This window comes from Hyperoodon ampullatus (assembly GCF_949752795.1).
Source record: "Hyperoodon ampullatus genome assembly, chromosome: 18".
Classification (NCBI taxonomy): Eukaryota; Metazoa; Chordata; class Mammalia; order Artiodactyla; family Ziphiidae; genus Hyperoodon; species Hyperoodon ampullatus.
The window spans coordinates 38,176,247-38,189,378 of record NC_136931.1 but is presented as its reverse complement, the minus strand read 5'-3'; positions in this window follow the sequence as shown (position 1 = coordinate 38,189,378).

The following is a 13,132-nucleotide window of genomic DNA, read 5'->3' as shown; positions in this document are numbered from 1 at the left end:
GTGCTTCAGAAAATAAGGTAATGTTGTGATTCTAAAGGCTCACACACCTACCGTGACATAATTAGACACAGCAGACATACCTTGGAACTCTAGTGACCGCTTAGGTCACACTCTCATTAAGCATTTGTTTAGAGGCTATAGAAAACTGGCCTTGGTGTGAGTTTTACTAAAGAGGAGGTTCCAATGAATTCCAAATTATAGCCTTATTTCAATCCCAGCAGCTTTCTTAAGGCTCAGAAACCTTCAAGAAAGCTTAAGAACAGTAACACTTAATTTAGATATTTTTACTTTTTATTCATTCATTTATTATTCTATTAAAGCAGAGCTTGAAAACTCATGCCTACAGAAATGTAATGTAAACAGGCAAAGTGTGCTGAGTTATTCTTTCAACAGTGACACAGTTTGTTCAAGTAAAGACTATTCCTATATGTTTAGTATGCTAATAAAGAAATGGTCTCACTCCCATTTTCTTGAAACATATGATTCTCAAATTCTTTCCTTTACTTCTGATAGAAACAAGGGTGCTCAGTTTGAGTTTCCCGAAAGGCAAAACCTGAGACAAATGTTTGAGAACAAGTGGTTTCTTTGGGAGGTGATCCTAGGACTCTCTGGTCAGGGGGTGAACATGTAGGACAAGAAGGGAAGGAAGCCAATAAAGGGTGTGCTATTAAGAACTGTGGGCAACTGTGGGCTCAACCTGCTGGGGACTCTGGGAGATGAAATGGAACATGCCTCAGAGATTTCCACCTGAGAGCCAAGGAGGCTGGGCTTCTTACCCCCCAGCTTCTTGTTATTGGTTGTGGGCCACTTCTAGGAGTGTTAACTTTCTAGCACTCTGGCCTGCCCTGCTGCAGCCATGACTGTTACTAAGCAGCCTTGGGCACAGGAGGTGAATGAAGAGGGGAAATATTTAAGGCACAAAAAGCAACTGCTATAGGTTCAATAAATAAAACCAAAAGGATATGTATGGTGATAAATGACCACCTGATACTCAGTCTTATATCAGGGATCCCAAAGGAAGTGGTGAGGACTGGGACAGAGTGCCCAGTCAAGAATGGCAGCCAGGGGTCATCTCCAGCTGATAGTTGCTATGCAGCCTAGGTCTAGGTTTTCCAGATCTTCTCTTTTTTAAGAACGTTGGGAATCTGGCTCCTGATGCAGCATCTCCTGATTTTTAAAAGTTGGAAACTGATGAAGAAAAAGTAGACTTCGGGCTTATAGAGATGTTATACAGATGTACAACACTACAAGCTTATACATCTCAGGGCTGAATTTTCCCATACATGGCCAGTTTTCACCCTCCCACTTACAGTTTTGTTTTAGTACTCATTCTGTGCTCAGGATTTTTCTGGGTGATGATATAGGGAGTGAAGAGGTGCCCTAGATCCAGCCCTGCTTTCAGGGAGCTTATGGATGGACTAGGGGGTGATGAAGACAATTGCAGAATGATCTGGAATTTAGCAAATACATTCATGCAACAGATATAAACCAAAAGCTGTTGAGCTTGAAAATGCATAATATTTAAAGAGAGAGAAACACCACTAAGCTCTTCGTTACTAAATTTAAAGACAGCCAAACAATATAAATTGACATTAAATGCTACTGTTCAACAAATATGGGTGCTTACTATGTGTAGTACATAGTACCATTTAATTCAAAAACCATGTTAAAGGTCAGAACATTAGGCAGAAGAAAAAATGTTTAGCTCGCATTAAAATTATGATGCAGGTGAAGCTTACCTTATTTTTTTGTATTTTTTATTTTATTTTTTTAACATCTTTACTGGAGTATAATTGCTTTACAATGGTGTGTTAGTTTCTGCTTTATAACAAAGTGAATCAGTTATACATACACATATGTGCCCATATCTCTTCCCTCTTGCATCTCCCTCCCTCCCACACTCCCTATTCCACCCCTCTAAGTGGTCAGAAAGCAGAGAGCTGATCTCCCTGTGCTATGCGGCTGCTTCCGACTACCTATCTATTTTACGTTTGGTAGTGTATATATATCCATGCCACTCTCTCACTTTGTCCCAGCTTACCCTTCCCCCTCCCTGTATCTTCAAGTCCATTCTCTAGGAGGTCTGCATCTTTATTCCCATCTTGGCCCTAGCTTCTTCTGACCATTTTTTTTCTTTTTCTCTTTCTTCTTCTTTTTATTTTTATTTTTTCGATTCCATATATATGTGTTAGCATATGGTATTTGTTTTTCTCTTTCTGACTTACTTCATTCTGTATGACAGTCTCTAGGTCCATCCACCTCACTACAAATAACTCACTTTCGTTCCTTTTTATGGCTGAGTAATATTCATTGTATATATGTGCCACATCTTCTTTATCCATTCATCTGTTGATGGACACTTAGGTTGTATCCATGTCCTGGCTATTGCAAATAGAGCTGCAATGAACATTTTGGTACATGTCTCTTTTTGAATTATGGTTTTCTCAGGGTATGTGCCCAGTACTGGGATTGCTGGGTCATATGGTAGTTCTATTTGAAGTTTTTTAAGGAACCTCCATACTGTTCTCCATAGTGGCTGTATTAATTTACATTCTCACCAACAGTGCAAGAGGGTTCCCTTTTCTCTACACCTTCTCCAGCATTTATTGTTTGTAGATTTTTTGATGATGGCCATTCTGACCGGTATGAGATGGTATCTCATTGAACCTTTGATTTGCATTTCTCTAATGATTAATGATGTTGAGCATTCTTTCATATGTTTGTTGGAAATCTGTATATCTTCTTTGGAGAAATGTCTATTTAGGTCTTCTACCCATTTTTGGATTGGGTTTTTTGTGTTTTTTTTTTTTTTTTTGATATTGAACTGCATGAGTTGCTTGTATTTTTGGAGATTAACCCTTTGTCAGTTGCATCATTTGCAAATATTTTCTCCCATTCTGAGGGTTGTCTCTTCATCTTGTTTATGGTTGCCTTAGCAGGATACAAAATTAATGCACAGAAATCTCTTGCATTCCTATACACTAATGATGAAATATCTGAAACTGAAATTAAGAAAACACTCCCATTTACCACTGCCACAAAAAGAATAAAATATCTAGGAATAAACCTACCTAAGGAGACAAAAGAACTGTATGCAGAAAATTATAAGACACTGATGAAAGAAACTAAAGATGATGCAAATAGATGGAGAGGTATACCATGTTCTTGGACTGGAAGAATCAACATTGTGAAAATGACTCTACTACCCAAAGCAATCTACAGATTCAATGCAATCCCTATCAAACTACCACTGGCATTTTTCACAGAACGAGAACAAAAAAAATCACAATTTGTATGGAAACACAAAAGAACACAAATAGCCAAAGCAATCTTGAGAACAAAACCGGAGCTGGAGGAATCAGGCTCCCTGACTTCAGACTATACTACAAAGCTACAGTAATCAAGACAATATGGTACTGGCACAAAAACAGAAATATAGATAAATGGAACAGGATAAAAAGCCCAGAGATAAACCCACGCGCATATGGTCACCTCATCTTTGATAAAGGAGGCAAGAATATACAGTGGAGAAAAGACAGCCTCTTCAATTAGTGGTGCTGGGAAAACTGGACACCTACATGTAAAAGAATGAAATTAGAACACTCTCTAACACCATACACAAAAATAAGGGGGATCAGCTTGGCGCTTCTTGACCACTTAGAGGGGTGGAATAGGGAGGGTGGGAGGGAGACACAAGAGGGTGGGGGTATGGGTATATATGTATACATATAGCTGATTCACTTTGTTATACAGCAGCAACAAACACAACAATGTAAAGCAATTATACTCCAATAAAGATGTTAAAAATACAACACTCTACTGTAATGATTTATTCCATTTTCACAGGTGCAGTAATAATTGCACCGAAGATAATGGGGTCCATGTAAGATAGCAGGAAGAACTGTCCTGGTTCTAAGTGTTTATTAATGAACAGTACTGCATAGTCCATTAAGGCCCAGGAAAGAACCATGGCAGCCAGTGATTGGTGGGCTGGTCACGGGATCTCATTTTTTTTTTTTTATTAGTTTCTGCTTTATAACAAAGTGAATCAGTCATACATATACATCTGTTCCCACATCCCCTCCCTCATGCATCTCCCTCCCTCCCACCCTCCCCATCCCACCCCTCCAGGCGGTCACAAAGCACCGAGCTGATCTCCCTGTGCTCTGCGGCTGCTTCCCACTATCTATCTACCTTACGTTTGGTAGTGTATATATGTCCATGCCTCTCTTTCCCTTTGTCACAGCTTACCCTTCCCCTTCCCCATATCCTCAAGTCCATTCTCAAGTAGGTCTGTGTCTTTATTCCCGTTTTACCCCTAGGTTCTTCATGACATTTTTTTTTTAATTCCATATATATGTGTTAGCATACGGTATTTGTCTTTCTCTTTCTGACTTACTTCACTCTGTATGACAGACTCTAGGTCTATCCACCTCATTACAAATAGCTCAGTTTCGTTCCTTTTTATGGCTGAGTAATATTCCATTGTATATATGTGCCACATCTTCTTTATCCATTCATCCGATGATGGACACTTAGGTTGTTTCCAGCTCCGGGCTATTGTGAATAGAGCTGCAATGAACATTTTGGTACATGTCTCTTTTTGAATTATGGTTTTCTCAGGGTATATGCCTAGTAGTGGGATTGCTGGGTCATATGGTAGTTCTATTTGTAGTTTTTTAAGGAACCTCCATACTGTTCTCCATAGTGGCTGTACCAATTCACATTCCCACCAGCAGTGCAAGAGTGTTCCCTTTTCTCCACACTCTCTCCAGCATTTATTGTTTCTAGATTTCTTGATGATGGCCATTCTGACTGGTGTGAGATGATATCTCATTGTAGTTTTGATTTGCATTTCTCTAATGATTAATGATGTTGAGCATTCTTTCATGTGTTTGTTGGCAGTCTGTATATCTTCTTTGGAGAAATGCCTATTTAAGTCTTCTGCCCATTTTTGGATTGGGTTGTTTGTTTTTTTGCTATTGAGCTGCATGAGCTGTTTATAAATTTTGGAGATTAATCCTTTGTCAGTTGCTTCATTTGCAAATATTTTCTCCCATTCTGAGGGTTGTCTTTTGGTCTTGTTTATGGTTTCCTTTGCTGTGCAAAAGCTTTGAAGTTTCATTAGGTCCCATTTGTTTATCTTTGTTTTTAGTTCCATTTCTCTAGGAGGTGGGTCCAAAAGGATCTTGCTGTGATTTATGTCATAGAGTGTTCTACCTATGTTTTCCTCTAAGAGTTTGATAGTTTCTGGCCTTACATTTAGGTCTTTAATCCATTTTGAGCTTATTTTTGTGTATGGTGTTAGGGAATGATCTAATCTCATACTTTTACATGTCCCTGTCCAGTTTTCCCAGCACCACTTATTGAAGAGGCTGTCCTTTCTCCACTGTACATTCCTGCCTCCTTTATCAAAGATAAGTTGGCCATATGTGCGTGGGTTTATCTCTGGGCTTTCTATCCTGATCCACTGATCTATCTTTCTGTTTTTATGCCAGTACCACACTGTCTTAATTACTGTAGCTTTGTAGTATAGTCTGAAGTCAGGGAGCCTGATTCCTCCAGCTCCGTTTTTCGTTCTCAAGATTGCTTTGGCTATTCAGGGTCTTTTGTTTTTCCAAACAAATTTTGAAATTTTTTGTTCTACTTCTGTGAAAAATGCCAGTGGTAGTTTGATAGGGATTGCATTGAATCTGTAGATTGCTTTGGGTAGTAGAGTCATTTTCACAATATTGATTCTTCCAATCCAGGAGCATGGTATATCTCTCCATCTATTTATATCATCTTTAATTTCTTTCATCAGTGTCTTATAATTTTCTGCATACAGGTCTTTTGTCTCCTTAGGTAGGTTTATTCCCAGATATTTTATTCTTTTTGTTGCAATGGTAAATGGGAGTGTTTTCTTGATTTCATTTTCAGATTTTTCATCATTAGTGTACAGGAATGCCAGAGATTTCTGTGCATTAATTTTGTATCCTGCTACTTTACCAAATTCATTGATTAGCTCTAGTAGTTTTTCGGTAGCATCTTTAGGATTCTCTATGTATAGTATCATGTCATCTGCAAACAGTGACAGCTTTACTTCTTCTTTTCCAATTTGGATTCCTTTTATTTCCTTTTCTTCTCTGATTGCTGTGGCTAAAACTTCCAAAACTAGGTTGAATAAGAGTGGTGAGAGTGGGCAGCCTTGTCTTGTTCCTGATCTTAGTGGAAATGGTTTCAGTTTTTCACCATTGAGGACAATGTTGGCTGTGGGTTTGTCATATATGGCCTTTACTATGTTGAGGAAAGTTCCCTCTATGCCTACTTTCTGCAGGGTTTTTATCATAAATGGGTGTTGAATTTTGTCGAAAGCTTTCTCTGCATCTATTGAGATGATCATATGGTTTTTCTCCTTCAACTTGTTAATATGGTGTATCACATTGATTGATTTGCGTATATTGAAGAATCCTTGCATTCCTGGAATAAACCCCACTTGATCATGGTGTATGATCCTTTTAATGTGCTGTTGGATTCTGTTTGCTAGTATTTTGTTGAGGATTTTTGCATCTATGTTCATCAGTGATATTGGCCTGTAGTTTTCTTTCTTTGTGACATCCTTGCCTGGTTTTGGTATCAAGGTGATGGTGGCCTCGTAGAATGAGTTTGGGAGTGTTCCTTCCTCTGATATTGTTTGGAAGAGTTTGAGAAGGATGGGTGTTAGCTCTTCTCTAAATGTTTGATAGAATTCGCCTGTGAAGCCATCTGGTCCTGGGCTTTTGTTTGATGGAAGATTTTTAATCACAGTTTCAATTTCAGTGCTTGTGATTGGTCTATTCATATTTTCTATTTCTTCCTGAGTCAGTCTTGGTAGGTTGTGCATTTCTAAGAATTTGTCCATTTCTTCCAGGTTGTCCATTTTATTGGCATAGAGTTGCTTATAGTAATCTCTCATGATCTTTTGTATTTCTGCAGTGTCAGTTGTTACTTCTCCTTTTTCATTTCTAATTCTACTGATTTGAGTCTTCTCCCTTCTTTTCTTGATGAGTCTGGCTAATGGTTTGTCAATTTTGTTTATCTTCTCAAAGAACCAGGTTTTAGTTTTATTGATCTTTGCTATCGTTTCCTTCATTTCTTTTTCATTTATTTCTGATCTGATCTTTATGATTTCTTTCCTTCTGCTAACTTTGGGGGTTTTTTGTTCTTCTTTCTCTAATTGCTTTAGGTGCAGGGTCAGGTTGTTTACTCGAAATGTTTCCTGTTTCTTAAGGTGGGATTGTATTGCTATAAACTTCCCCCTTAGAACTGCTTTTGCTGCGTCCCATAGGTTTTGGGTCGTCGTGTCTCCATTGTCATTTGTTTCTAAGTATTTCTTAATTTCCTCTTTGATTTCTTCAGTGATCACTTCATTATTGAGTAGTGTATTGTTTAGCCTCCATGTGTTTGTATTTTTTACAGATCTTTTCCTGTAATTGATGTCTAGTCTCATAGCATTGTGGTCGGAAAAGATACTTGATACAATTTCAATTTTCTTAAATTTACCAAGGCTTGATTTGTGACCCAAGATATGATCTATCCTGGAGAATGTTCCATGAGCACTTGAGAAAAATGTGTATTCTGTTGTTTTTGGGTGGAATGTCCTATAAATATCAATTAAGTCCATCTTGTTTAATGTATCATTTAAAGCTTGTGTTTCCTTATTTATTTTCATTTTGGATGATCTGTCCATTGGTGAAAGTGGGGTGTTAAAGTCCCCTACTATGATTGTGTTACTGTCGATTTCCCCTTTTATGGCTGTTAGTATTTGCCTTATGTATTGAGGTGCTCCTATGTTGGGTGCATAAATATTTACAATTGTTCTATCTTCTTCTTGGATCGATCCCTTTATCGTTATGTAGTGTCCTTCTTTGTCTCTTCTAATAGTCTTTATTTTAAAGTCTATTTTGTCTGATATAAGAATTGCTACTCCAGCTTTCTTTTGATTTCCATTTGCATGGAATATCTTTTTCCATCCCCTTACTTTCAATCTGTATGTGTCTCTAGGTCTGAAGTGGGTCTCTTGTAGACAGCATATATATGGGTCTTGTTTTTGTATCCATTCAGCCACTCTGTGTCTTTTGGTGGGAGCATTTAGTCCATTTACATTTAAGGTAATTATTGATATGTATGTTCCTATTCCCATTTCCTTAATGGCTTTGGGTTTGTTATTGTAGGTATAGTCCTTCTGTTGTGTTTCTTGCCTAGAGAAGTTCCTTTAGCATTTGTTGTAAAGCTGGTTTGGTGGTGCTGAACTCTCTCAGCTTTTGCTTGTCTGTAAAGGTTTTAATTTCTCCATCAAATCTGAATGAGATCCTTGCTGGGTAGAGTAATCTTGGTTGCAGGTTTCTCTCCTTCATCACTTTAATTATGTCCTGCCACTCCCTTCTGGCTTGTAGAGTTTCTGCTGAGAGATCAGCTGTTAACCTGATGGGGATTCCCTTGTGTGTTATTTGTTGTTTTTCCCTTGCTGCTTTCCATATGATTTCTTTGTGTTTAATTTTTGACAGTTTGATTAATATGTGTCTTGGCGTATTTCTTCTTGGATTTATTCTGTATGGGACTCTCTGTGCCTCCTGGACTTGATTAACTATTTCCTTTCCCATATTAGGGAAGTTTTCAACTATAATCTCTTCAAATATTTTCTCAGTCCCTTTCTTTTTCTCTTCTTCTTCTGGAACCCCTATAATTCGAATGTTGGTGCGTTTAATGTTGTCCCAGAGGTCTCTGAGACTGTCCTCTGTTCTTTTCATTCTTTTTTCTTTATTTTGCTCTGCAGCAGTTATTTCCACTATTTTATCTTCCACCTCACTTATCCGTTCTTCTGCCTCAGTTATTCTGCTATTGATCCCATCTAGAGTATTTTTCATTTCATTTATTGTGTTTTTAATCGATGCTTGATTCATCTTTAGTTCTTCTAGGTCCTTGTTAACTGTTTCTTGCATATTGTCTATTCTATTTCCAAGATTTTGGATCTGGGAAATAGAATCTTGGATCAGCTTTACTATCATTATTCTGAATTCTTTTTCAGGTAGACTGCCTATTACCTCTTCATTTGTTAGGTCTGGTAGGTTTTTATCTTGCTCCTTCACCTGCTGTGTGTTTTTCTGCTTTCTCATTTTGCTTATGTTACTGTGTTTGGGGTCTCCTTTTTGCAGGCTGCAGATTCGTAGTTCCCGTTGTTTTTGGTATCTGTCCCCCGTGGCTAAGGTTGTTTCAGTAGGTTGTGTAGGCTTCCTGGTGGGGGGGACTAATGCCTGTGTTCTGGTGGTTGAAGCTCGATCTTGTCTTTCTGGTGGACAGGTCCACGTCTGGTGGTGTGTTTTGGGGTGCCTGTGGCCTTATTATGTTTTTAGGTATCCTCTCTGCTAATGGGTGGGGTTGTGTTCCTGCCTTGCTATTTGCTTGGCATAGGGTGACCAGCACTGTAGCTTGCTGGTCGTTGACTGAAGCTGGGTGCTGGTGTTGAGATGGAGATCCCTGGGAGATTTTCGCTGCTTGATATTATGTGGAGCTGGGAGGTCTCTTGTGGACCCGTGTCCTGAAGTTGGCTCTCCCACTTCAGAGGCACAGCACTAACTCCTGGCTGCAGCACCAAGAGCCTTTCATCCACCCGGCTCAGAATAACAGTGAGAAAAAGTAGAAAGAAATAATTAGTAGAAGAAAGAAAGAGAGATTGAAAGAAAGGAAGAAGGGAAGGAAGGAAGGAAGGAAGGAAGAAAGAAAGAAAGGAGGGAGGGAGGAAGGATGGAAAGAAAGGAAAGAAAGGAGGGAGGGAGGGAGGAATGAAAGCAAAAGGAAGAGTGAATGGAAGAAGAGAGGGAGGGAGGGAGGAAGGAAAGAAAGAAAGAAAGACAGGAGGGAGGGAGGGAGGGAGGAAGGAAAGAAAAAGAAAGTGGAAAGAAGAAGGGTGGGAGGGAGGGAGGGATGGAGGAAAGAAAAAGAAAGAAGGAAAGGAGGAGCGGAGGGAGGGAGGAAGGGAAGGGAGGAAAAAAAGAAAGAGCAGGTAAAGTAAAATAGAATAAAGTATGAAATATAGTAGCGTTATTAAAATTAAAAAGTAATTATTGAAAAAAAACACGGACCGAAAGAACCCTGGGACATATGGTGGAAGCAAAGCTATACAGAGAGAATCTTACACAGAAGATTACACATACACATTCACAAAAAGAGAGCAGGGGGAAAAATCAAAAATCTTGCTCTCCAAGTCCACCTCCTCGATTTGGGATAATTCGTTGTAAAAAGAGGAAAAGGGCGAAAAGTCTGAAATCTTGCTAAGTCCACCTCCTTAATTTGAGATAATTCGTTGTAAAAAGAGGGGAAAAAAAGGGGGGAAAGTCTTAAATCTTGTCCTCAAGGTCCACTTCCTCAATTTGGGATGATTCGCTGTCCATTCATGCACTCCACAGACGCAGGGCACATCAAATGGACCGTGGAGCTTTAATCCGCTGCCTCGGAGGCTGCACAGAGAGATTTCCCTGTCTCTGCTCTCACAGCTCCCGGGTCTCAGCCTTGGACCTGGCCCCGCCTCTGCGCGTAGGTCGCCGGAGGGCGTCCGTTCTTCGCTCAGACAGGACGGGTTTAAAGGAGCCGCTGATTCGGGGGCTCTGGCTCACTCAGGCAGAGGGGAGGGAGGGGAATGCCCTCTCCTCGCGCACCAGGCAACAAAAGGGAAAAAAGTCTCTTGCCTCTCCGGTAGCTCCAGACCCTTTCCCCGGACTCCCTCCGGGCTAGCACTAACCCCTTCAGGGTCTCTTCCTGCCGCCAGCCCCAGACCTCTCCCTGCGCTCCGACTGAAAGCCGATACCCGAGCCTCAGCTCCCAGCCCCGCCCGCCCTGGCGGCCGAGCAGACAAGTCTCTCGGGCTGGTGTGTGCCTGAGGGCACCGATCCTCTGTGCCAAAATCTCTCTGCTTTGCCCTCCACACCCCTGTTGCTGTGCTCTCCTCCGCTACTCCGAAGCTTTCCCCCTCCGCCACCTGCAGTCTCCGCCCTCGAAGGGGCTTGTAGTGTGTAGAAACCTTCCCTCCTTCACGGCTCCCTCCCACTGGTGCAGGTCCCGTCCATATCCTATTGTCTCTGTTTATTCTTTTTTTCTTTCGACCTACCCAGGTATGTGGGGAGTTTCTTGCCTTTTGGGGGGTCTGAGGTCTTCTGTCAGCGTTCAGTAGGTGTTCTGTTGGGGTTGTTCCACGTGTAGATGAATTTCTGATGTATCTGTGGGGAGGAAGGTGATCTCCGCATCTTACTCTTCCGCCATCTTCCTCCGGCTCCACGGGATCTCATTTTTGTTACTGGTCAGTAAAAGCAGGAAGGAAAGCCTCCTCAAATGGGAGGGAAAGAAATTACAAATTTGATAAAAATAAATCACCTTTGAGCTTTCAAGCCTTTTCAGTTGAGACTTTTGTTAGTGTGGGTGACAGCGCTTTCTGCCTGCTACTAGGCATGCAGTTATTGGGAGCCATTTGTAACACTCCCATTTTGTCTGTGAAAAGTCATTTTAATTGAAAAATCATTTACCCATAAAATTATTATCATCAATACACATTCCACCAAAGGCCATTTATGACCATAAAACAATTTGTAAGTAGATTCATTTTACCCACTAAATCACTTTACGTTATGTTATGAAGCGAATGATTAAAGCAAGTTAGCATTTTGTTGGCAAAGTAATCCCATTACTATGCATTTCATCCACACAGATACTTATACTACTGAGTCCATTTGTCTTGTTGACAGAACATCTGTATGTATTGGACAGAATGCATTTTATTTAGTTGATGAGATTAATTTTATTCACCAAATGCTTTTAAACTTAAGCTAAATTTTTTTTTTTGTCACAGGAATAGATTTGATTATGGGACAAAATTAATCTTGGCTACATGATCTGTATTCATAAAATTTCTCCAAACAACCTACACAAGTATGCAAACAAAGTAAGTAAACAAGTAAGTAAACAAAAACAGGGAGAAAATAATGGACAAGATCAAAACAAAAGCCTTAAAAAATGTTCCTATTGAGTCAGTTTCTTAACTCTTCTATGTATCCGGGTGGTAGAGGGAGGATAAAATCCAAACATATCTTGAAAATATGGGGGTGGAAATGATGGTGGAAGAAGATGGGCTCTTCCACTCTGAATAATTGTTCTGGGAAAAAGGTGAGCACAGAGAGTTCTTAAAAAGATCCACACCAGCTGCTCGAGCAGCTTGTCAGCTAGTGTCTTTACATCACTGAGTTCCTTCAGTGCCAAAGCACTCTGCCATAAGAGGTGACCAAATGGGTTTCCTAAAACCAACATGAAGACCAGAAAATGACCTGTGGGCATCTGGGGCTTCAAGCCCACCTGTTTGCCCCTGGAAGTTCTAAGCTTTGAAGTGCAGAATCTTTCCTACGCAAGGCCAGCCTCTTTGTCCAGGACCTCAGCAACAATCAGGGGGCAAGAAATCACGTTCTGGTGCCTCTGACACTCCCGCAGCACAGTGCTGAGCATGCAGTCATTCCAGAATGACTCTGGATTCATTCACCCATTATTCAACTTATATTTTCTGAGCACCTTACTCTGTTTCATATGAGATTCAGGCGTGCACAAAACTCTATCCTGAGGGGTCTGACCATCTGCTGGAGGCATCAGACAAGTGTGAGGAGAAGATACGGTGTGGGGAGAGAATCCCTGGAAGTGAGGGAAAGTTCTGTATCTGATTGTGGTGATGCTTATAGTAATCTTTATTGTTAAAGAAAAAACATTTATTCTTTACACTTGTTTAAATGATAAGACAGACTTTATTCAGGGAGACTATCATGATAGAAATTGGGACTACTAAAATGACTTTTTGCTGTAGGGAAAAGAGATTGAGCTCAACTCTGAATATAACAAGGAAAAGTAGGAGTTTATAGCCAAGGAGCAGGGTTGGGGAGAGGCAGAGCATTGATGGATGGAAAATGACTAAAAGGACACATCAAGTATAAAGGGAGGGAGATTCTTGCTGAAGGCTGCTCAGTGTGATCAGACATCCCCCAGTGGGTGTTGAGAGGTGAGGAATTTGGTCAGATATCAAGGGTTATCAGGTAGGGAGGGTGGGGGATTCTGGTTAAACTGACTTAGCAGGATTCTTGCTAAT